The sequence below is a fragment of the Acomys minous genome (assembly GCF_964271855.1).
Source record: "Acomys minous genome assembly, chromosome: 4".
NCBI lineage: Eukaryota > Metazoa > Chordata > Mammalia > Rodentia > Muridae > Acomys > Acomys minous.
In genome coordinates, this window is record NC_140486.1 from 73,891,100 (window position 1) to 73,913,849 (window position 22,750).

The window sequence follows — 22,750 nt, forward strand, 5'->3', positions numbered from 1 at the left end:
ACATATCTGGGTCACAGAAATCAGCATCTGAATACATAGAGCACAAGACCATCCCCCAACAGTCGCTCTTACTCACAGTACCATATTGCTGGCCCAAAACTAAGGTCATTTTTGTTTTTTTGTTTCTTTCCCTCCTCTTTTCAACTTTCAAAGCACACATTTTGTGTTTGGATGCATGCATGTTTTTTAGATACTCATTAAATAATGATTTTTTTTTCTTACAGGATAAAGTTTGAATCTATGCCCTGTACTTGTCCATGAAAATACTTTTCCAATAATCTAATCCCTGGCCTAAATTGATTTGTTTCTCACTATTACAAAGGTTTCTTTTGTATCTCCCACAAAATTGCAAATACAAAGGCCTTGAGGAAAGTTGAAACTATTTTCTCCCTTTCAGTATCAGTAAAGCTTTTAGAGTTTGTGTTTGCTGTGCCTGAGAAGCTTTAGTGAGCTTTCAAGTACCTATGGGAATGAGGGTGAGAAGCTTTAACAGCCACAAGATCTGGGATTTTTCCTAATACTCAGCCACTTTGTTGTTGTTTTAAAAATATCAATCATTGTGACACACTACAACTTCTATGACAAGCTTTTTTTAAATTCTATAGTTTATTTATGGAGGAAGGTTGCAAGAATGAGGGGTGGATATGAAGGGACTGGAAGATGAATAGGATTGGGGTCCATCATGTGAAATTCACAACAAATCAATACAAAGTTAAAAATATATCAACCACTAGACATAGTAGTAGGTTTCATTGTGACATTTCAAACAAAAGTTATTTCTCCTCTCACATCTTCTGTCCCATCACCCTGATCGTCTCTTATGCCCATCAACCCTTCCAAGCCTGCTTTCTCCTTCCCTGGCACATGTGTCCTGCTTCTGCTTCTTCACCATTTCCCCCTCTCATGAGCTCTCCCTCTCCCACACTTGTATCCACGTATACATATCATACATACAAACTATATATGATTATAAACCAGATATGATTTTATATTTCTGAGTATGAATCACCTCATTTAATATAATACTTCCTAGATCCAATCTGGTTCATTCATATTTTATTTTTCACTACAGTAGAATGAAATTCATGGTATTTATGGGCCTGCTGCTGCTGCTGTTAACTTTTTTTATTAATTGAAACATTTTAATACAATATGTCTTGATCATATCCTTTCCTTTCCCCCAACTCCTCCCAGATCTCCCAACCATTCTATTCACCCAACTTTACGTTCTTTCTATTAAAAAAAAATGAAAAATGTAAGTCCACAAGAAAAGAAATGGAATGCATTTTTAGTTGGTCAACTACTCCTGAGCAAAAGGCCTGTGCTGGAGCGTGGTAGATATACCAATGACATTTTGTGATGACCACGTTGACTCAGGTGGATAGAATCTCAGAGCAGTTTTGATTGGAATTTTCCCTAATGACTAAGAATGTTGTATACTTTTAATAATTCTTTATCATGAGCTATTTTTCTCTATTAATTGCTTTTCTGATTATTGCCAGCCTTTGATAACTTTCCAGAGGCCTGAGCAACTTGATTTGCAATTTTGTCAGGGTTCTAGTTCCCTTTACCAAGAACTAGATGTTTTCTGGACATTGTAATTGAAGTCACTTAAGTGACATAATCTTTTGACAGGTTGCATGACAAAAGGATAAAAAATAAATTTAGCATCATTTCAATAAACAAAACAAATGAGAAATAATAATTCCTTTTAATTTATTTCTTTCTCTTTAAAAGACTTACTTATTGACTTACTTGTTTGTATGTGTATGCACATGAACATGCAGAAGTATGTGTGCCACAATTTAAGTGTGTCCCTCAGCAGCCACCATATGCATCCAGGTCTCAAGTCTGTACAAGAACCTCCATTCACCAAGCCATGGTGCCGACTTCTTCCCTTCTTATAACATTTTCCCTTTTATTCAGCCTTCACATTTGGTTCATAAGCTATCTATAACCAAATTATATCCAAATACGGTCATCCCTGCTTCAACTAATCTACAAGCTGTTATGGTCTAAGGAACAGACATCGCAAAGTCACACCATGTGACAGCTCTCTTGTTGGAGGTTTATTGGGGAAGAGGTATATATAGACTCCTCTGGACAAGGGTGGAGGGAAAAAGAGAACAGGGAGAGAACAAACTGGCATGTAGTGTTGGCTCTGTTTGTTAACAATTAGACTTTATTATACAATCCAACTATCCTATACAACAGGGGGAAAGGGGTTAAAAGGAAACAAGAATATGGTATCTGATCCACAGGAAGGATCCCTAGGTGTCTCTGGCATGCATGCTGGTCTGGCCTGTAAGCTGGTCTCCCCAAATCCAAAAGCTCCAAAAGCTGCAGCCTTCTCCTCTCTCCTCTGCCTCCATCTCTCTTGGGCTCTCTTGGGCATGCAATGGCTGGTCTGAGTCAACATCCCTCCCTCCATCTATGTTTGATTAGAAACACAATAGCCCAGCCAGAGTCCCCTGGTCCATTTCCTGAATTTCAGACCCAGGATGGCTCCATCCAATCTATCACAATGTATCCATGGTGTTTCCAAGGGGCAAAGCCCGTCCAAGATTGCTTTCACCTGGGACAAAGCTTACAATCCTTCCCGCAATGTAGGGCACAGGAGCAGGAGGATATGTGACTTGTGGCAACCAGTGGGAATGTGTCACATATTGGCAGCTAGTGATGATGTATCCTGCTGTTTCTGGGTCCCTGAGGCAGGCAGTGGAGATGCTGGGCTGCAAACATTTTGCTTATTATAAAAGAGGAGGAATTAGAAAGGATGATGATGAGACTGGTGTGAGGGCACCATGCTCTTTACACTACTCCTGTTGTCTGGGGTGTTGCTATCTTTGAGACACTGTTGACCCTCAGCATCAGGGCACATTCGGTAATCATGAGCCTCAGACTCTGGCTAACAGTTGGCAGTCCTGTAACAATAACTGATTAGTTGTTTGATTATAGATATTTTTGAAATTGTCATTGGAGAAATGCAGAGAAAAAATTGATAAAGCAGTGCATGATTAGTAAGTAAAATCAGGAAAAATGAAAAGGAGATGGGTCAGGAAGGGCAATATCCACTTCCATATAAAGTTTGCAAAAGCCCCAAAATTGGAAGCATTGAGTCATTTCTTACATTTTGGGCAATCTGTTTAAATAATTGAGGCTCCATGAAGTATACAACACTTGGAGTGAGATGAGGTATCGAGGGCTATGGACTTGTGGCAGTCTAGGGGATTTAATGGCCCTGCAGAAAATATCCCAGATGCCTTAGAACAGTTTTCTATGTCAAAGAGTGTGAAATAAAAAAGGTAGAGAGTCATGGCAACACCAGGCTCAGGATAGTTGGTGAATGGTTATTTGATAGGGTCACAGAATAACCTGTAAGTAGCAATTGTGAGCTAGTCTCAAGAGGAACACACAGCCAGCAGTCTCCAAAGTGAAGTTGGGTGACATTAAGGAGCTACTAGACCACGGTCAGAGGCTAAAGCGGGAGACAAAATGACAGATTTGTATTATTTAGGAATTGGGATGTTAAAGAGGCAATGACTTTGGAGGAGTGCTTAATTACCTCTTCTACTTCACCTATCTTCAGGGGTTGGGTAATTGGGATATATTTTCTCTGGATATTAATCATGTTCATCAGGTATCTGGGATTGAAGTGACAGTAGAGTTTACCAGCAGTGCCTGTTTCCCACCTTGGATTCTAAGGGTCCATGATAGAGGGTCCTATCTCATAGATAGAACAAGGAGTCAGGGCAAGGTTTTATATATGGGTGGTGGTATTGGCAAGACTAGCATTGGCAGCCTACATATCTGTCTAGCCAGTCTGTATAATAAATTTTTGTCTGGTCTTAGAGCAACCATAGGGGTGATGAGAATTCTAATGGGCTCCTGACAGCCTACTATGGAACAATTTTCTGGCCCTATTTGGAGGGACAGTTTGTTATAAGTCGGGGTTTCTTGAACCTCAAATATTCACATGTAAGAATTTACACTGAACAGAAGCAAACAAAAGGGGGGAAAATCCATGTCTAATCCACTATGGTCAAGCATGGCTGCTGGAGTGAACTCTCATTTTTCTGGAACTAGGGACAAAGCGATTGATCCTCTGAAACTTAAGGGAGCAGAATCCTTTTGGTGTTGACATATAGGAAGAGAAATTATATTGAGACAGTGTGTGTGTGTGTGTGTGTGTGTGTGTGTGTGTGTGTGTGTGTGTGTAAAATAATGGAGACCCTTAGCTTAGTAGCTGTGGAGGTCACAAGAATTACCTTGAAGGGGCCTTGCCATTTATGGGAAAGGCTCTGGAAAGAGATTTGGTATGAGCTTGTGTGATGTATTGTAACTGGATGACAATGGAGAAAAGGTGTTTAGCCACAGAGGGTTTTGAACTTCCCACACTTGGTAGTCCACCTGAGAGGCTGACAATGGAAACGATGTGCTAGAACTAGTAGGTTGGGTGGCTAAGAGAAGGAGGAGAGGGGATTGGGGTTAGGTGAATGGGGAAAGCAAAGAAAATTGAGGTTCCCACTGTGGCTAGAAGACACCTTCCCAATAAGGAGAAAGGAGACATTGGCACTACCAGAAAGAATGAGTGAGATTAACACCTCTGAAAATGCAATTGATTGGTGGGTCCTAGGAAGATTGGTAAGGATGTCCCCCCTCCCTAACAATAAGAAAACAAGGAAGGGAGGTGGGTCTTCAAAATTCCATCAGAACCTATCAGGTGGCCATGTTGTCTAAGAAGAAGGAGATAGGTCACCTTCATATCATAATGACTACCCACGGCTCCCTTTCAGAGGTGACAGTGGTCAGGCTAAGGGAGCCTGGGATCCTTCAGTCATACATGACCAGGCCTATGAGGGTAGCTGTAGGGTGGTCTGGAGGTGATATCCCTGTACCATAAGGGCCATGGGGGCAGTCAGCAACCCAGTGTCTTTCTTGATGGCACTTTGAAACTGGTTGGGGTGGCTAGTGAGAGTCATAGGAGGTGCAAGTCGAGGTCCTGACCATGTTTGAAACAGGGACTTGGTAGTCCTCAAGGTTTAGGAGGTCAGGGAGCCCAGCCCAGTTTAATGGCTTTGGCCAGCATTTAGTATTTTGGTTTGTAGGCTTATTATTCTTTCACATGGTACACCTTAAAGGCCAGAGCTAATACTTCTGCCTGTGGACTTAGAGGTCTTATCTCCAAGCATTTAAAGCTTTTTCCCTAATGTCAAACTCTGGGAAAAGCAATAGGTCATAAGGAGTTGCTTACCCTCTGGGTGTGTGGGGCACATGAATCATGCAACTTGGGGAACTAGCCTGGAGCTATACTGAGGTTGAGACATTTCCTAACACTGAAAAATTTCAATCTTGAGACCAGCAGGAGTAAAGATGGCTCCCTCCCTGTTCTGTGACTGCATATCTTGGTGCATACATTCTTGCAAACCTCACCTCCACCGTTCTCAACGTAGTCATGGAGCCTGGTGACCAGCACATGTCCAGCTAGCACGTGGAATTCCTATCTACATACTTCCCCAAGGTTTATATAGCCCTTATCCTTCCAGCCCCACCCCATTCCCAATAAAGAGAGCTGTATCACTGGAAGAGCTGTGCCATTAAAAAAAATGTATCTCTGAAAGGGCTGTATTGGAGACACTGCTCTCCACCACAGGCACTCAGTGCCCAATTTGTATCCTGCTGAGCCACCATCCCAGTTAAACCTCATTCCTTTGAGTCCAGCACCTGTACGCATCACTGCCTGAGTGCCCTGAAGGGAAGAAGTGTACATCTGTGTTTTCTGGGTCTAGATTGGTATACTGTAAGCAGGCCATTGTGAGGCATGATAGGAATTGAGATGGGTTTCCACCTTTGTCCTGGATGATCTCTTGGAGTTTCTAAAAGTATACTCATTTATGGGTAGGCAGGAGGCAAGCCATAAACTGACGTTTATTATAGTTCTACTGGGGATCTGGTCAGGGACCAACTCAGCCGCAGCTGTGTGTGTTGGGTTAGTTTGGCGCATAGTTGGTCAAACTTTCCTATGCTCCTCAGGAAGTAGGCTGTTAGAATCATATATATGTCATGAAAGATGAGACTATAAAATTCGGTAATATGTTGGAATTTCTTTAGTGAAAATAGAGAAGTTAGAGGTTTAGAACTCCAGGTTTGGTTTTGTTTTCTTTTGTTTCTATTTGAGAGAATTCACTTAATGGAAAGGGGACATGAACCTTGACCAGGCCATCTACCAAGGTGACCTCCTGCAAAAACAGAACTGGGGTTGTAAGACTCCCTCCCCTGTGCACCCGCCATAGCAAGCATAGCAGCAGTAACGCTATCTTGCAAGGCAAGACTAGAATAATAGGTTCCCGGAATAAGATAAGGCCTGGGGCCCAGAGATAACAGAAACAGTTTGTCCTTGTCAAACAGGGTATTTATGGTCGGCCATCTGGCCCAGGGAACGGGTAAACTCCCCTGTTCCTAGAGCCCATCTGATGACCGGGCCATAACCTCGCCTCATTTAAATTTACCAATCAGAGCCCTGTAACTATGCTTCTCGCTTCTGTACCCGCGCTTCCCGCTAAAATCCCTATAAAAGACCCCCGAAAGACTCGCTCGGCGCACCAGCCTCTCCAGAGACTGAGACGCCCGGGTACCCGACCCCCTGCAATAAAGCCTCTTGCGTGTTGCAACCGAAACCTTGGTCTCGCTGGTTCTTGGTGGGGGTCTCCACGTTAAGACCACCGTGCTGGGGGTCTTACAGGGTAAGGCTATGCTAGGTGGAAAAGGATGGAGGGAGTCCCACTCTGGAGCAGGAGTAGCAAGGGAGCTAAAGTGTGCTGGTGGGTAACTGTAGGACGGTTAGAGTAGGCTGTTGCTCACTTGTATTGAATGTTAGTGGGGGCCTTTACTACTTCCCACACTGGCTCCCATTAGATCCTCTTAGATTTATTCAACAAGCTTTAAGCTCTATGACAGCGTAGATATTCTAACTCAATTGTGCTAGTCTGGCTAACTCCCAGCCACATGCGCTTTTATTTGCCATCTCAGTCTTGGCCTTCTGCTGTAACTTTCTATCCTCATGGTGACTTCTTCCTCTTCCTCCCTCTTCTGAATTCCACTGACAAGGAATGGAAGTCCTGCCTCTCTCTCCCCTGTCCTGTCCTTGTGACTTGTGGTGACAATGGGAATGTGTCACATCTTGGCATCTAATGATGACATGCGATATCCTGCTGTCACTGGGTCCCTGAGGCAGGGCGTGGAGATGCTTGGTTGCTAACACAAGCAGTTACTGGAATGCCTGCTGTGAAAATACTTAAGTATCACTCCATAAAACAATCTAGTAGTTACATAAGAACAAATAAAAATTTACATTTGAAACCTGTTTCATTAACTCTCTATTTTGTAAAAAATAAAATCGTTGTGCACTTCTGCTTTCTTCTCTGCTTAGCTTTTCCTTGAATTGAAGTCTTGGCCTTCTGGCTCTATCTTCGTGTAGTCATCAATTTCCTTTTTATTTTTACCATGCCCACTTTCTAATTCACCTTGAACTGGCTATTAAATTCTCTCTCTTTTTTTTTTCACAGCTTTGCTTTTATAAAATCAATCACTACATAGTACCAGAACACATCTCCCATTTTCTTCTAAATCTCTCTGTTTTCTGTTCCCACATTTCAAAAGAGCAAAGGTTAGGATTCATGTTAAAAATTCAGGTTCATGTACTGCTGAGCATATGGTCTGTCCTTAACATGGTTTGTACCCCAGTGAAACTCCATTGGCAAGAACCAATTTTTATTAGAGAGTGGCTACCAATTGGAAATAGCTTCTGGGTTAGGGATGGAGGATTGGGTGTATCCTTTTAAAAGAAAAACAGGAGTAAAATAAAATACACCCCTTTTTTCTGAAAAATAGAGAAAAAATCAGTGTGGTAGGAAGTTGTTTTGTTTTGTTTGAGACAGAGCCTCACATAACCCAATCTGGCTTCTAAATTTGCTATGTGTCAGAAGTTGAATTTGTGAACCTCCTGCCTCCACATCAAAGTTTCTAGGCTATAGGTGTGCCCTGTCATCTCCAGTTTAAGCAATGTTGTGGATAGAACAGTGTGGCTTAATGAATTCTGGGCAAACATTTTACCAACTGGGCTACTCAGATTGCTAATTTTTCTCATACAGTTTCAATTGAAAAAATTCAAGCAAAATATTCTGATCATCGTTTTGGCTCCCTCCACTCCTTCCTGCTCATTCCCACCTCCACACTCCTCTTTTCCTTTCTCTCTTTAGAAAACAAACAGACAAACAACACCAACAAAATCCAAATGAAAATTTAAAAACATAAGAAACACAAACAAAACCCATAAAAACACAAAATCAGGTACTGCAATATATAAACAAAAGAACAATAAGACAACAACAACAAGAAGAAAAAGCTCAAAAGAATCAATTTGAGGCAAATTAATTGTCTCAAATTGAATTTAATTTCTTTTGTGTTTGTTTCCCTAGGCATGGGGCCTACACTTACCTGTGGTACACAATAAGGCACTTATCCAGAAAATGATTTTTTTCATACCAGATGCAGATAGCTTTTTGATTAGAGGTAGTAGCTTGTATCCACTTCTAGCCTGAAAAGTTTCAAGCCCAATGTGGTTCTTTTTACTGGGAGGGGAAAGTGGTTGACTAAATTTTAAAGGAAGGGATCACTCCAGTTATATCGTGTGAAGGGGAAACAAAACAAACTATCATACCAACTTCACAGAGGTGCTGAAGTTCTAAGTGCTTGCTCCCAGGCTCCCTCAGCTTGCATGCCGGTGAAATGTGCCTTCTTGGAGTCTTCTGTCATCAGATTACTGTGGTTATAATAACATCACTAGTACTAAATTTTTTGACTACCCATGCTGAGTTGACACTTAAGTACTGGAAGCCATGTTCACAACATTATTAACAATGTCTTCAGAATAATATAGTCTTCATAGGTTACAGAAGATAATCATCTCACTGCATTTTGTAATGGGCTTTTATCTCGGAGCATATTATTCATGAAGGGCTCTAACAGACCCAAGTATGGAAATGTGCTGCCAACAGGTCTTCATCTCCTCCAATCCCTCTCCATTAGATTATATGCCTAAAGCTAAACATTAATGTCTATTCCTTCATTTAGCTACTTTATCATCCTCCTCTTACTCCTTCTCCTTGTTTTTGTTTTCTTTTTCTTTATTATAATTTATTCACGTTACATTCTGATTGTTATTCACTTGCTCATATCTTCCCATTCCCACCGTCCCTCATCTGCTCTCTTCTCCTACCCTAGACCTCTGATAGGGGAAGTGCTCCTCACCCACTGTCTGAACACAGCCTATCAGGTCTCATCAGGATACCCTGCATCCCCTTCCTCTGTGTGACAGCAGGCTGGCTACTTTCCTAGGCCTGACTTATTCCTGAGACTTATCACCAATGTCCAACTATCACAACACCATGGTCCAGCAATCAAAAAGTTCCCATTTGGCTGCCCTAATTAACATGTCTAATCAGAATTTATCAGCCCATCCTAGCTCATTCTAACACAGACATCCCCTCTTTTTCTCTTAAAATTAACTCCTAGAAAGCTATTTGCTACTGTTTCTGTTTGATTCAGATTTAGCCACCTTGTCTCCCTATCTTACTTAATAAAATATCTTTTTGTGTTGGAAATTGGTTTGGGAATGGTCTGTGCCTAATACGAAGTCCACAGAGGAGGATCCTGCTATGTTCAGGTCCCTTAAATTTAGTAATAAGCTATGTGAAAAATGATAGCTAAAAGTTAGAAGGATAATTTTTTTTTAAATAAGAAAAAATTAAAAGGAAAAAAGCGCAACCTAAGTTATTCATTCCTTCATATTTGAACATTTTAAATTCCTAAAAGTAGTTAATAAATTATTATAATGTTTTCTCTCAGTAGAGAAATAAACTGAAATGGAAGGAAGTAGTCGTAAGTTAAAAGAGTGAAAATATTGCTCACATATCCAGTGCACTGATTAAAGCTCTTTAATTTTTCCTCAGGTTGTTCTTCTGGTTGTCTTTTGTTAGTGTGAAACACATAAGTAGTTTTGCCTATTGTGTTATTATGTTCAGTAGACACACTTTTATTGAATAGAGAAAATGTTGTTGTATTTATGTCAACGTATCTAATGCACCATCTAAATTTCTGTTATACTTTTTCCAAACTTGCTCTTGTTCTTTTCTTTTCTTTTCTTTTCTTTTTGTTTTTTGTTTTGTTTTTTGAGACAGGGTTTCTCTGTGTAGCCTTGGCTGTCCTGGACTCACTTTGTAGACCAGGCTGGCCTCAAACTCACAGCAATTCACCTGCCTCTGCCTCCTGAGTACTGGGATTAAAGGCGTGTGCCACCACACCCAGCTCTCTTGTTCTTTTCTTATACAACCTTATTTTTATTTAATGTTCCGTCTGCTTCTAAAATAATTACTTTTCTGTTCATAACATCAGAACATGAGACAGATTATAGTTACCTTCTGTGGACAGCTTGAAGCAGCCCCATATCCCATATCTGTGATTAAAATGAAAACATATTCACATAATATAACTGGGGTTTTAAAGCAACTAAAATTCTCACTATATTTCCCTTCAGAAGGACCAAAGAGATTAGCATAGTAGCTCCAAGCAACTCATTTCCATATGGGACCCACCTCTCCTTCTGGCTCCCTTTCTGTAGGGGTATGGAGACAGCCTTGCCAACTCCACCAAACTCCACCACTTAATTGTGTTTTCAGGGGCGTTCCCTTAACCCATTCTTTTTTAATAATGACCCCTTCTGGGAGCTCAGGAGGTCTTGAGCATCAATTTCCTTTCCTTGTTTCTATCCTCATGGTGAACTCCTCCTCATGGTGACTTCTTCCCCTTCCTCCCTGTTCTGACATCCACTGACAAGGAATTCAAGTCCTGCCTCTCTCTCCCCTCTCCAATCCTTGTGACTTGTGGTTAAACTGGGAGCACTTAAACTGGGAACATTTAAAAGAAACCGGGAGCATTTATGTTCTTTGCTCCCCGATCCTCCTAACCCCAACTTCCCCTACAGCCTCTTTCTTCCTTCTCCTAGCTACACAGCCTACCAGTTCTAAGAAGGCATTTCCTCTACCAGCTTTTCAGGTGGATCCCCAAGCCTGGAATATCCAAAACCCCTCTATTGCTAGACACCACCCCGCTGTGGTCATCCAGCTACAGAACCCTACTTGGTATGCCACCAACCCAATACCCGCTCAGCCTTGAGAGCCTTAGGGGACTTAAGCCTATTATATCTGAACTCCTAAAAACAAACAAACAAAAACAAAACCCCTCCTCCACCCCACCTTCTCTCTTTTTAACACTCCTATACTTGCAGTTAAGAAGCCAAATGGAACCTACTGCCTGGCTCAAGACCTCTGACTTCTTAACTCTGCTGTGGACGCACTCCACCCTGTTGTAGATAAATCTCATACCCTCCTCTCCACTATTCCCTAAGGGACTTCCCATGTATCAGTCTTTTGTTAAAAATATTTTTTATTAATTTATTCATATTACATCTCAATTGTTATCCCATCCCTTATATCTTCCCATTCCTCCCTCCTTCCTATTTCCCCTTATTCCCTTCCCCTATGACTGTGACTGAGGGGGACCTCCTCTCCCTGTATATGCTCATAGGCTATCAAGTCTCTTCTTTGTGACCTGCTATCCTTCCTCTGAGTGCCACCAGGCCTCCCCATCTAGGGGACATGGTCAAATATGGGGCACCAGAGTTCATGTGAAAGTCAGACCCCACTTTCCACTAAACTGTGAAGAATGTCCTGTCCATTGGGTAGATCTGGGTAGGTGTTTGAAGTTTACTGCATGTACTGACCTTGGCTAGTGCCACAATTTGATCAGGACCCCTGGGCCCAGATCCGCCCTTCATAATGATCTACTTGTAGGTTTCTAGGACTCTCTGGATCCTTTTCTACTTTGCTATTCTCCCTTGATTCTCTCACCTAGAGTCTCAATAGAAAGTCTTCCCCTCTGTCCCACTTTCCTGGTAAGTGAAGACTTTCTTGGGGCATGCCCCTTGGGCTAGTGTCCAGATATAAGTGAGTATATACCATTTGAGTCTTTCTGCTTCTGGGTTAACTCACTCATTATGATCATTTCTAGTTCAATCCATTTGTCCACAAATTTCAGGAATTCCTTGTTTTTAATAGCTGAGTAGTATTCCATAGTGTAAATGTCCCACAATTTCTTTATCCAGTCTTCTAGTGAGGGATACTTAGGCTGTTTCCAGGTTCTGGCTATTATGAATAAGGCTGCTATGAACATGGTTGAGCAAATCTTCTTCCATTTCTCAGTCTTGGATCTCAAGGATAAATTCTTTTCTATTCCCTTCCATGTCCAGTCACAAAACATCTTTGCCTTCACCTGGACTGACCCTAATACCCATTTCTCTACTAAACTCACCTGGACTGTCTTGCCTCAAGGATTCCAAGACAGCCCCCACCTGTTTTGTCAAGCTTTATCCTCCAACTTACTCTCTTTATCTCTCCCTAATTCTAAACTTATTCAATACGTAAATGACCTTCTCCTTTTCTGCCCTTCCTTACAGCTTAGGAAACTAACACCTCTGCTCTCCTAAGTTTCTTATCTAGCTGTGGCTACAGAGTCTCACCTTTTATTCCTTTTTTAAATTTATTTTTTATTAATTCATTCAGATTACATCTCAATTGTTACCCTCTTTGACCATAGAACCAGATACCCATGATAATCAAACATGCCTTGATGGTGAGGATTATTACATCCTGAGAAAGACAATGCCCCTGGACAGCAGGAAGTTGTGTGATGAACAAAGCTCCCTCTCTTCATCACCACTCCCTCTCCATTCTTCGTTTCTTTTTATAATAACCAAAAGTGAGGAATGTTAGTGAACAGGCAGCAACACAGCCACCCCTAAAGGCCCCAGTGACCTTGGGAAAACAGACAACACCAAAACCATTCTAGAAGCATGTCATCAGAAACACGTCACCACCTGCCTCCAGGATTCAGGCCCCATAAGCCACGTCTACATCCTCTGCACATGTGTGTGCATTTTCTGCACTTATACTAGGTAACTTATAAAGGGATTTCCTCCCATTCTTTGCTCTCTTCTTCCCTCATCTGTCTCCAGGGACCGGCTTTGTATACACGTTCCTTAGTAAACCTCTTAAGTGTATCTGCCAAGTAGCATAATTTCCGTTTCACCATACAGCTCTGTTGCACACATTCTAATAACATAGATATAAAAATATAATAAAGTTGCAAATAAGTGATATTTTAAGCAATGAGAAGAGCATATTAGAACATAGTGATTCAGAAAAATTTCCAGAATACTTCCAATTTCTAACTTTTCCCCAGTATGACAACTATCTATCTCTCTTAGAAAGTAATTTTGAACCATGTGCAAACTAATATCTTCACATTTTCTTAAAAAATTTCATATATAATTTGACTCAAAAGGTAGAATCTTTGATTACAGTAGTAATTCATAGTCATTTCACTTTTTAAAATAAAACAAAATAAAAATCTTTCTTTGAAAAAAATAAATGTTGACTACATGTATTTTTTTTTACTATAATGAAATATTTAAATTCAGGAAACTTATAAAGAAAAAATAGCTTATAGTTTTGGTGACTAAAAGTTTGAGTAGCTTAATACTGACTCTCATCAGCACCCCCTGGTGGAGTATAGGATAGCTAAAGGTACCATGCAGGGAAGAGTACCTATGAGAGGGAGATGTCCTCTTACAAAGCAGGAAATCAGGGTGAAAATCAGCTCAGGTTTTTGTTTTATAACAATTTTATTATGAAAACTAAGCACAGTGCCATGAGAATTATATAAATTCCTTCTGAGGCAATAGTCCCAAGAAGGTCACATGTCTTAAAGGGTCCCCTCTATCTTTGCTGCTACACCAAAGACTACCATTCCAAAACATAATCTCTTGAGAGAGGAATACATGCAACTCTACCACCATGAATTTTCTTCCTACTGGCTGATACATTGAAATCAGAAAAATATTAAGGAGCTGGAGAGACGGTTTAGCAGTTAATAACACTTATTGCTCTTGTAGAAGACCCAAGTCCAGATTTCAGCATCCACAATGTGCCCATCTAAAACATGCAAGTATAATATTTATTCACACAGACTAAATATTTTACAATTTAAAAATATTAAACAAAAAAAAAATATGGTTCAGTGTTGACTGGATTGCTGTCACACCGATAGGGGAAGAGAAGTTTCTATGGGTGAAAACAGGCAAGAATAATCTCATGAAGAAAAGAAAACTAAACTATGACAAATTAAAATATGACTTTGATAAATGAAATATTTTTGAGGCAATGAGAAGAATATTATTTATAACTAAGTCATAAAGATATTAGAATACATGCTGCTAGCATGCTTTTAAAGATAGAAATTCCACTATTATTTAAGCAATTTAAAAACATACAACACATTTCTAGTAGCATGATTTTAAAGATAAAAATTCCACTATTATTTAAGCAATTTAAAAGCATACAACACATTTCCAGTAGGATGGTTATTTAGAAATTCATCTGAAAAAATATCATGTTATAATCACTAGAAGTGGATGTTAAGCAACCACAGAAGGCAATTTTTCATCCAGGTGGTGCTAATGGTTTGGTAATTGCTGATGTTGACTCCTTGTTGATATTGCTTATTTCAAAAGCAGTAATATGAGTTCCATGCAGACAGACTGTATACTCTGAAACCTTTACATCATTACTGATGCTGATACCTATTTGTGAGACTTCACATAAAGTAAGAAGTTATCTTTTTTAGTGTGTAATCAACCAGAATTTACTCAACTAATCAGACCGTGCTTGAAGTCTAAAAGAGGGACCTTTACCCTGACATGCTCCACCGTACAACTGAACAATGCCTTTGGCTTTCCTATAACAATCTCTTCATATATTTCTCCTTTAAAAGTTGTTCTTCTGGTGTTTTTATGTCCCTGAGACCAAGTAAATTTCAGCTTGCCCTGAATTGAAAATTCCACATAGTATATCCTAGTCCGCTATATTTTTCCATGGTTCTGAATCCTTTAATCTTTTTAAGTGCTCCTAGTGATTGTGGGGTAAATGGAAAGAAAGGAGAGAATTTTAGTTTTGGAATTGATGAAGGTAACTTGGAAATAAAAGAAAGCACAGACTTTTCCAGAAGCAACAATATTCTTCCACTCAATGGCCATTGTTTCTCTTTGGAAGTGGAACCTGTGCACATATGTCATGGGGTCTTTGGGTTTATAGAATTGGAAAGCAGTAACTTTGTGAATGGAAGATGCTCTTTGCAGGTCAGTTCACCTGTCGTCTAGATACCTGTGGGGATGGTGTGAGGATCTCCTTATTGACAGTTTCTACAAGATCTATTGGTTAAGTCAACAGTCCCGTCTGAAATTTTCCAGTCCAGCCTAGGGATTTGGTAACAAAGTATTCAGAGGGGTCTTCTTCAATTTACCCAATTATAATCTTTTCTGAAAAGCTTTTACATTCTGCATTCTCAAAAGTAGTATTTCCTATTTGCCTAGATTTTCTGTAAATTTAACCTGATCCCCAAATCCCTCCTCTGTTCTTGGCCTCTAGGGAAGTAATTCTTTTTTGGGAATTGTGTTATATAGGGTTTTAATGCTGTGAATTGGCACCATGACCATGGCAACTCTTATAAAGAAAACCATTTACTTGGGACTGGCTTAGTTTATTATAATCATGGCAAGCATGGCAGCATGCAGACAGACACGGTACTAGAGAAGGACCTGAGAGTTCTACATTCAGATTAGAAGGTAGCAGGGAAAAAACTGCTCCACTAGGCATGGCTTGAGGATCTGAACCCACAGCCCACCCTCTAGTGATGCACTTCTAGTGATGGAACAAAGTCACATCTACACCAACAAGTCCACATCTTCTAATAGTGCCACTTTCTATGGATCTATGGGGACCATTTTTATTCAAACCATAACAGAAGTGATTCTGAAGTCTTTTCTTAAAAAAACTATTTTATGCTTCATAAGATATTTCCCAAAATTAAATATTACCCAGGCTCATGCTCTTCCATTAATATACATGTTTATTCCATACCCAAGGTCATTAGAAAATTTCTTTCTTTGTATCATAAACTCTAATACTACACTTCACCCACAACACCTTACATCCCCTAATTCTATAAAACTTGGCCTTCTCTCCCATGAGCCACATACATTTACCTTCATTACTTCTTTCCTGCTAGTGTCCAGCATGATTCTAATGCATCTTTTTTCTTTTGTACTTGCTGGTAGCATCCTGACCTTAACTATTCCAAGCTGTCCTCTGTAGTATCTTTTTGCAAGTTATCCCTCTCTTAGTCAAAATAATACAGCTGTACAGCTGTGAGTAACAAAGCCCACAAGTTTTCTAAATAATAAGACTGCGTTAGTTAGTATAGCCATGGAGAAGTCAGGGTGCCTGGCTGATGCAGAGCTGACAAATAACATGAAGTCCACGAGTTCTCTTCATCACCTCATTTAACCACTCGTCGTGATGATGCCACCCTAAACCTAGCCATTATGCTCCTAGGATGTCTGCCAGGTGGACCCAATGAGACACTTTCTCTTTGTCGTCTAGAGCTGAATTCTCTTCTCCTTGAAGAAAAGCTATCAATTTCTCCATCACAACCTTTCAAAAAGGCCTTTTAAAGTCTCACTCTTCAGGAAGAGGCACAGCCTCTCCCCCAAGTCAGTAACTGTAGAAATGGAGAAGAAATGACATTGATCCATTAGTAGCAAGTAAGGACCCATGCTTGGAGTGCAGAAAAGGATACGGAGTGGGATACATGCAAGTGAATGATATACAACAGGCTAAGTGTTCTACAGACTTCAAAGCAGGCCTCCTTTTCTTGGAGAAGGTAGAAGCTATTGATGGCTCCTCGTCTGCCCAGAAACCTTCTTAATTATGTCACTTTACCCTTCACCTCTTGCAGACATCCTGGGACCTCACCATGCACAGTTTGAGAATTGCCCAGATTGTTCCTTACATAAAGGGCAATGACAGTAGCAAAATCACTAAGTGCATCTAATTATTAATTCATTTGAGAATTAGGATTACCTTTCCCTCTTATTGATTACAAAAATCTATATTTCTAAATATCAAGACAGACATTATCATAGTTACTATTTAAAGGAAAAAGCCCTTCATTATTCAGAGTAATACTTTATATCTTTGCATGAAGACAGACACTAGGATTTGCTATTTCTCGGGGGCTTAAAAGGTATTCATCTATATAAAAATCTGTATAAAATATTTACCTAGGAAATGGTTTGTGAAAAATTTCTCCTTCAATAATTTCATTTAGAATCATTATCTGAGCTTCACTGCACTGTGGTTGGTTCCACTATTCTTATGTTTTTAGTTTGTTTATTTTTTAGTTAATGCATGATCATATTGAATCTGTAAGACTCATTTACATTTAAACTTATTTACATTTTATTCCCCTAATGTAAGACCAGCCTTATAGATACCTGCATTTTCCTGCATTACAAACTTCCATCATTTTCTTACTGATGAGATATAGAGAAAAAAGATAGTCAATGTGATATATTTTTAGTAATCAGACCACACTGCCTACGAGGATATTGCCAATGTAGAATAGTCAGAGATCAGTCACAGAAGAGAGCTCATAGAATAAATATAATAAGCTGAGATTTCTAAGTTGGATTTTTGTGAACTAGCAAGCCTCAGCCTTATAACCTCATTTTAAGACAACTATTGTGATGGAAGAATAAAGTAAGCAGCAACACAGTTACACATTGGAAAAGTCTGCTTTCCACTACTGTTGGTTTCAGTGTTTTATCAGAACTTTAGCTATGCTCAAGTCACTCCAGAGTCTCTACATAGAAGTAAAACCATTAGTAAATTTCAGAGGGTCAGAAAGTTGTCATTATGAAGAGTACTGGTTTCCTGTTAATAAAGTCAATAAGGAGAATAATGAGACACAGAGCATTAGTACCACATTTCCTATCTGTCTACGCATAGCAGACATCAATAATTAGAAATGTAATATGAATAAATTAATAAAATAAAATTAAAAAATAATCAGAGCTCACCCCTTTAGCACAACTTATTTCTGTGACTTAGTGAATTTAAAATACACTTAAATGCAATTACTATGAAAGATATAGTTCCTAAGACAGGAAATGTAATAACCATTTAAACTAATAGAATGAGGAGAATTACTTGCTGAAAGAAATGAGAAAGTATTTAAAAACTGACATAAGGAAAATATCATAGAAGAGTAAAATGTTGTAACATGATATGGCTCCCATTAATAAATGTACATGTACGAGTCATGCCGCCAACCGGAGAGCCAGCCCCCGAGTGCAGACACTCCTGACATGAGGGAGACTGTGCAACAAGTTTTGAGAAGTGATCAGCGATAAACACTGCATCAGTTCGGCCGGTGATCCTCTCCAGCGCTGCTGCTGGAAAGGATCAGCATCTACTGCAACGAGTCACCCTCTCAGAAATATGTACCCAGGCCTGCCCTGGTGGACTTGGAACTGGGGACCACGGACAGTCCGAGGTCTGGGCCTTTCGGACAGCTTTTTTGGCCTGAAAACTTCTTCTTCAGACAGTCGGGCACTGGGAACAACTGAACCAAGGGCCACTATACTGAAGGTGCAGAGCTGGTAGACTTGGTGCTGGATATGGTATGCAAGGAATGTGAGCACAGGGACTGCCTGGCTGGCTTCCAGTGCACACACTCGCTGGGAGGCTGCATGGGCTCAGGTATGGACACACTGCTCATCAGCAAGATCCAAAAGGAGTATCCAGACCACATCATGAACACCTTCAGCGTCATGCTGTCTCCCAAGGTCTGGGACACTGTGGTGGAGTCCTACAATGCCACGTTGTCGGTGCACCAGCTGGGGGAGAACACTGATGAGACCTACTGCTTTAACAATGAGGCCCTCACGATCAAGCTGACCACGCCCACCTATGGGGACCTCAACCACTTGGTATCTGCCACCATGAGCAGTATCACCACATTACTGCATTTCCCTGTCCAACTCAACTCCGACCTGAGCAAGCTAGCTGTGAACATGGTGCCCGTCTCACGCCTGCACTTCTTCATGCCCGACTTCGCCCCCTTCACAGCCCGGATCAGTCAGTAGTACCATTCCTTGAGAGTGTTGGAGATCACACAGCAGATGGTCAATGCCAAGAACATGATAGCTGCCTGCGACCCGTCGCCACCGTCTTCTCAGTCCCCAGATCCATGAAGGAGGTGGCCGAGCAGATGCTGGCCATCCAGAACAAGAACTTTGTGGAGTGGATAGCTAACAACGTCAAGGTGGCCACGTGTCACATCCCACCACTGGGCCTGAAGATGGCCTCCGCCTTCAATGGCAACAGCACTGCCATCCAGGAACTGTTCAAGAGCCTCTCTGAGAAGTTCTCAGCCATGTTCCCCAACAAGGCCTTTCTGACCTGGTTCACCAGCAAGGGCATGGATGAGATGGAGATCACTGAGACCAAGAGTAACATGAATGTCCTGGTGTCTGAGTACCAGCAGTACCAGGATGCCACAGTCAATGATGGAGAGGAGGCTTTTGAAGATGAGGATGAAGAAGAGATCAGCAAATCGGAGGCCTAAAGATGCTACTGTGCATACCTGCTCTTTTCTTAGTTCTGATTGGATTGGGAATGGTGCCGTGGTCTAGGCTTGTAGCAGGCCCCTCTCAAATCAAGCACACTACACTGTTCCACACGTTACTGGAACAGAGAGCTTTCTTTTATCAGAGAATTGGCAGTCCCAGAAGACCAGGGAGATTTTATACTGGAACACTGAAAGAAAAGTAGGGGGCTGTACAGGGCTAAAGAAAGTGACCACCTTCTGTTACGCATGCAGCAATCAGAGTTAGGAGGGGAGTTAGAATAAGAATTTGTTTTTCATCCTTGGTGATAAAAACTAAAGCTGCACAGTGTTGTCTTAATTGAATACACAATATGCAACTTTATGGCAATCCATTCATAATAAAATTCTCAACTTGTAAAAAAAAAAGAAAGAAAGAAATATACATGTACAAGTGACATTATATGACTAGGGAAGGTTTTATTTATATATTTAGAATTACACATATACACACACGTGTGTGTGTATGTGTGTGTGGCTGTGTGTGTGTGTGCAACAATAATTAAAGAAATTTGAATTTGAAAGAGAGCAATGGGTGAGTACATAGGAGATTTGGGGAGAAGAAAAGGAAATGGGAAATTATGTAATCACAATCCCCCCAAAAAACCAAAGTTATTTTTTAAAAAGAAACTATAGTTTAAACATCTTACTTACTACAGAAAATAAAAAAATGTGGAGTAAAATGAAATAAGGTAAGAAAAATGAGATCTTGATCAAGTTAATCAAGTGAGGAAGAATATGAAAAATAAATGTTAGAGAACAGTGAAATTAGTGTTTTAGGTGTCAAGCAAAAAAACAAAACAAAACAAAACAAAACAAAACAAACCTCAGACTCTCAAACAAGCAAGGAACACAAGGAACAATTAACCCCTTTCTTTTCACAGGCATTGTACATCACCACAGCCATGTCTCTACTACATGTAATTATACATCCTAACTAGAGGGAGAGCTCTGTTTTCATGGTGCTCAGAAGGAATGCAGGCCTTGTAGAGAAGTAGCAGATAGACTCCTTCCTCTTCTGTAACTGGCTGCCCTCTACCCTACGATGATGCCAGAACTTCTCTAACTCAGGATTGTGACTTCTAGTGCCAGCTCCCAATTCACCCTGCCCCCCAAAGACAACTTCATCTTTCATTAGAGACAGGAAACAGCAAGTGGTGATCCATCCAAAATCTACCACAAGTCCGTAAATGTTGCTGTCTTGTCTTCATCTTTTTTTCTCATCCTAAAGGTAGATCATCATCTTATCTAAAAATGATTAGTGGACATTAAATTTTTATTTTTGTCTTATTGGCCATAAGTTAAATGTGCTTATTATTTTTTTCTCTAATTTAAGGGTACACAATTTTTTCTTCAAAAATGCCCCCATATTCCTTTCCATTGTACAATTTTTATATTTTCTCAAAATATAATGACAGTTCTAATCAAATAAGATGCCTTTCAGTCTCCCATAGTAAAAAAAAAAAAATTATAAAATGTTGTAGCTAAATACAAAGAGCACTTTGGCCTAGACCAAGTGATGTGTCTCTTCTAGTATCTTCTAAGTAAAAGCAGCAACCTCCCTCTTTCTTTTACTTTGGTCTGGAACACATTCAGATACTTCAAGATAGAGCAAGCAGCAAAGATCCAACTACGAAACCTGCCAAAATACTTGCACACAACCTTCTGTATTACCAGAACAGTAATGCTTTGGCCTGGCTTAGGTAATTGTGTTTAAATTCTTTTCACCACAATAGCTTAAACTAAATTTTAGCTGGTATAAATTGAAGTTGAAGACTTCCACATCTATTTTCCAATTCAAGTTTCAAAATTTTACATTCAGTAACCTAATTGATATGCCTCAGTATCATACAGGTTGATAAATCCAAAATATAAATTTAATTTTCATCATTAAATATAATTTTCACTAATTTTTTCATCTCTCCATCACTTACTGCCCATAGAGCAGGTTAAACTCTCTTTAGCATTCAGTTTCTCCCTCGTGATTCTGCATTACACAAATTTTGAAAGCTCTCTCCACTTCAGCATGGCCTATCCTCTCTCTCTCTCTCTCTCTCTCTCTCTCTCTCTCTCTCTCTCTCTCTCTCTCTCTCTCTCTCTCTTGCTCCTGGACCTTTTCAGTATCTTTAGAATCATCCCAAAAAACCTGTAAGAGGCAACTCTTTTGTTCTCTCAGACTTTTACCAGGACAGCGTCCATATTCTCTAACTCCAACTATTGTGTTTCTGTCACTTCCTTGCCCCCTCTTAGCACCTTTTCCTATAATGTTCTTTTCTTCCAACTGTAAGCTGTCTAGGCATACACATTGCTCCTGCCTGATTCAGCACTCCTGGAAGAAATACTGAACTCGCAGGCTGGTGATAATGTAGGTATGACATTGTATATATTCAGGTTTTATTATTGTGAAGTAATCACATATTCATTTTTCCTCCAGTGTATCTGGAACCATTTCATTTCCACACTCAGTGAGCCATCACTCAGGGTCAGCTTCAGCTCTGTGAACACACACTTTGTTTGATACCTGCTGCAAATTTTTGACTTGATAATTTAAGATGATGAGCTATTGTACCAAAATTGAAGAAAGATTTTCAAATGTTAGATTTCGTTTCAGTCACATTTTCCTGGTGTTCAGGGACTAATATACTGAATTACACTCACTCTCCAGCTTGCTTAATAAAGGGAAGCTTCATGACCCACACATTTCAGACTAAGATACAGCAAGCTGTTTTTAAATTGTTCCCCTGATTGTAAAAATGCTGGCAAGAACTTTGTCATAAAAATGTAGTAAATTAATAAAGAGTAAAAATGAAAAATACCTGAGGAAAAAAACCAAACTATATTAACAAAAAAAATCTTGCTTTTTCAGTGACCTGGGTTTCTCCTGCAGTCACTTAATCAGAAATTTAGAAAGACAAGTAAGCACAGTGGAGTTCTGTGTTTTATCCACACGCTCATCCAGTTTAGCTTTTGCAAAAGGAAGTTCGTGATGGCTATGTTGGTGTTGGTATGCTTTATCCTGTCCATCTCATACATATGGACATATAAACTATAAATATAAAATATGAAGGGA

At 40.1% G+C, this 22,750-nt stretch overlaps 1 pseudogene across 1 annotated transcript in view; it reads left to right on the forward strand.

Annotated features, from left to right (window-relative positions):
- The window catches only part of LOC311595759 (tubulin beta-6 chain-like), a 194,515-nt pseudogene extending 174,874 nt beyond the window's left edge, over positions 1-19,641 (forward strand). Inside the window, exon 2 of the transcript in view lies at positions 18,459-19,641. The product of the transcript in view is annotated as a tubulin beta-6 chain-like (transcript). The remainder of the gene's footprint in view (positions 1-18,458) is intronic.
- The last annotated feature ends 3,109 nt before the right edge of the window (positions 19,642-22,750 follow it).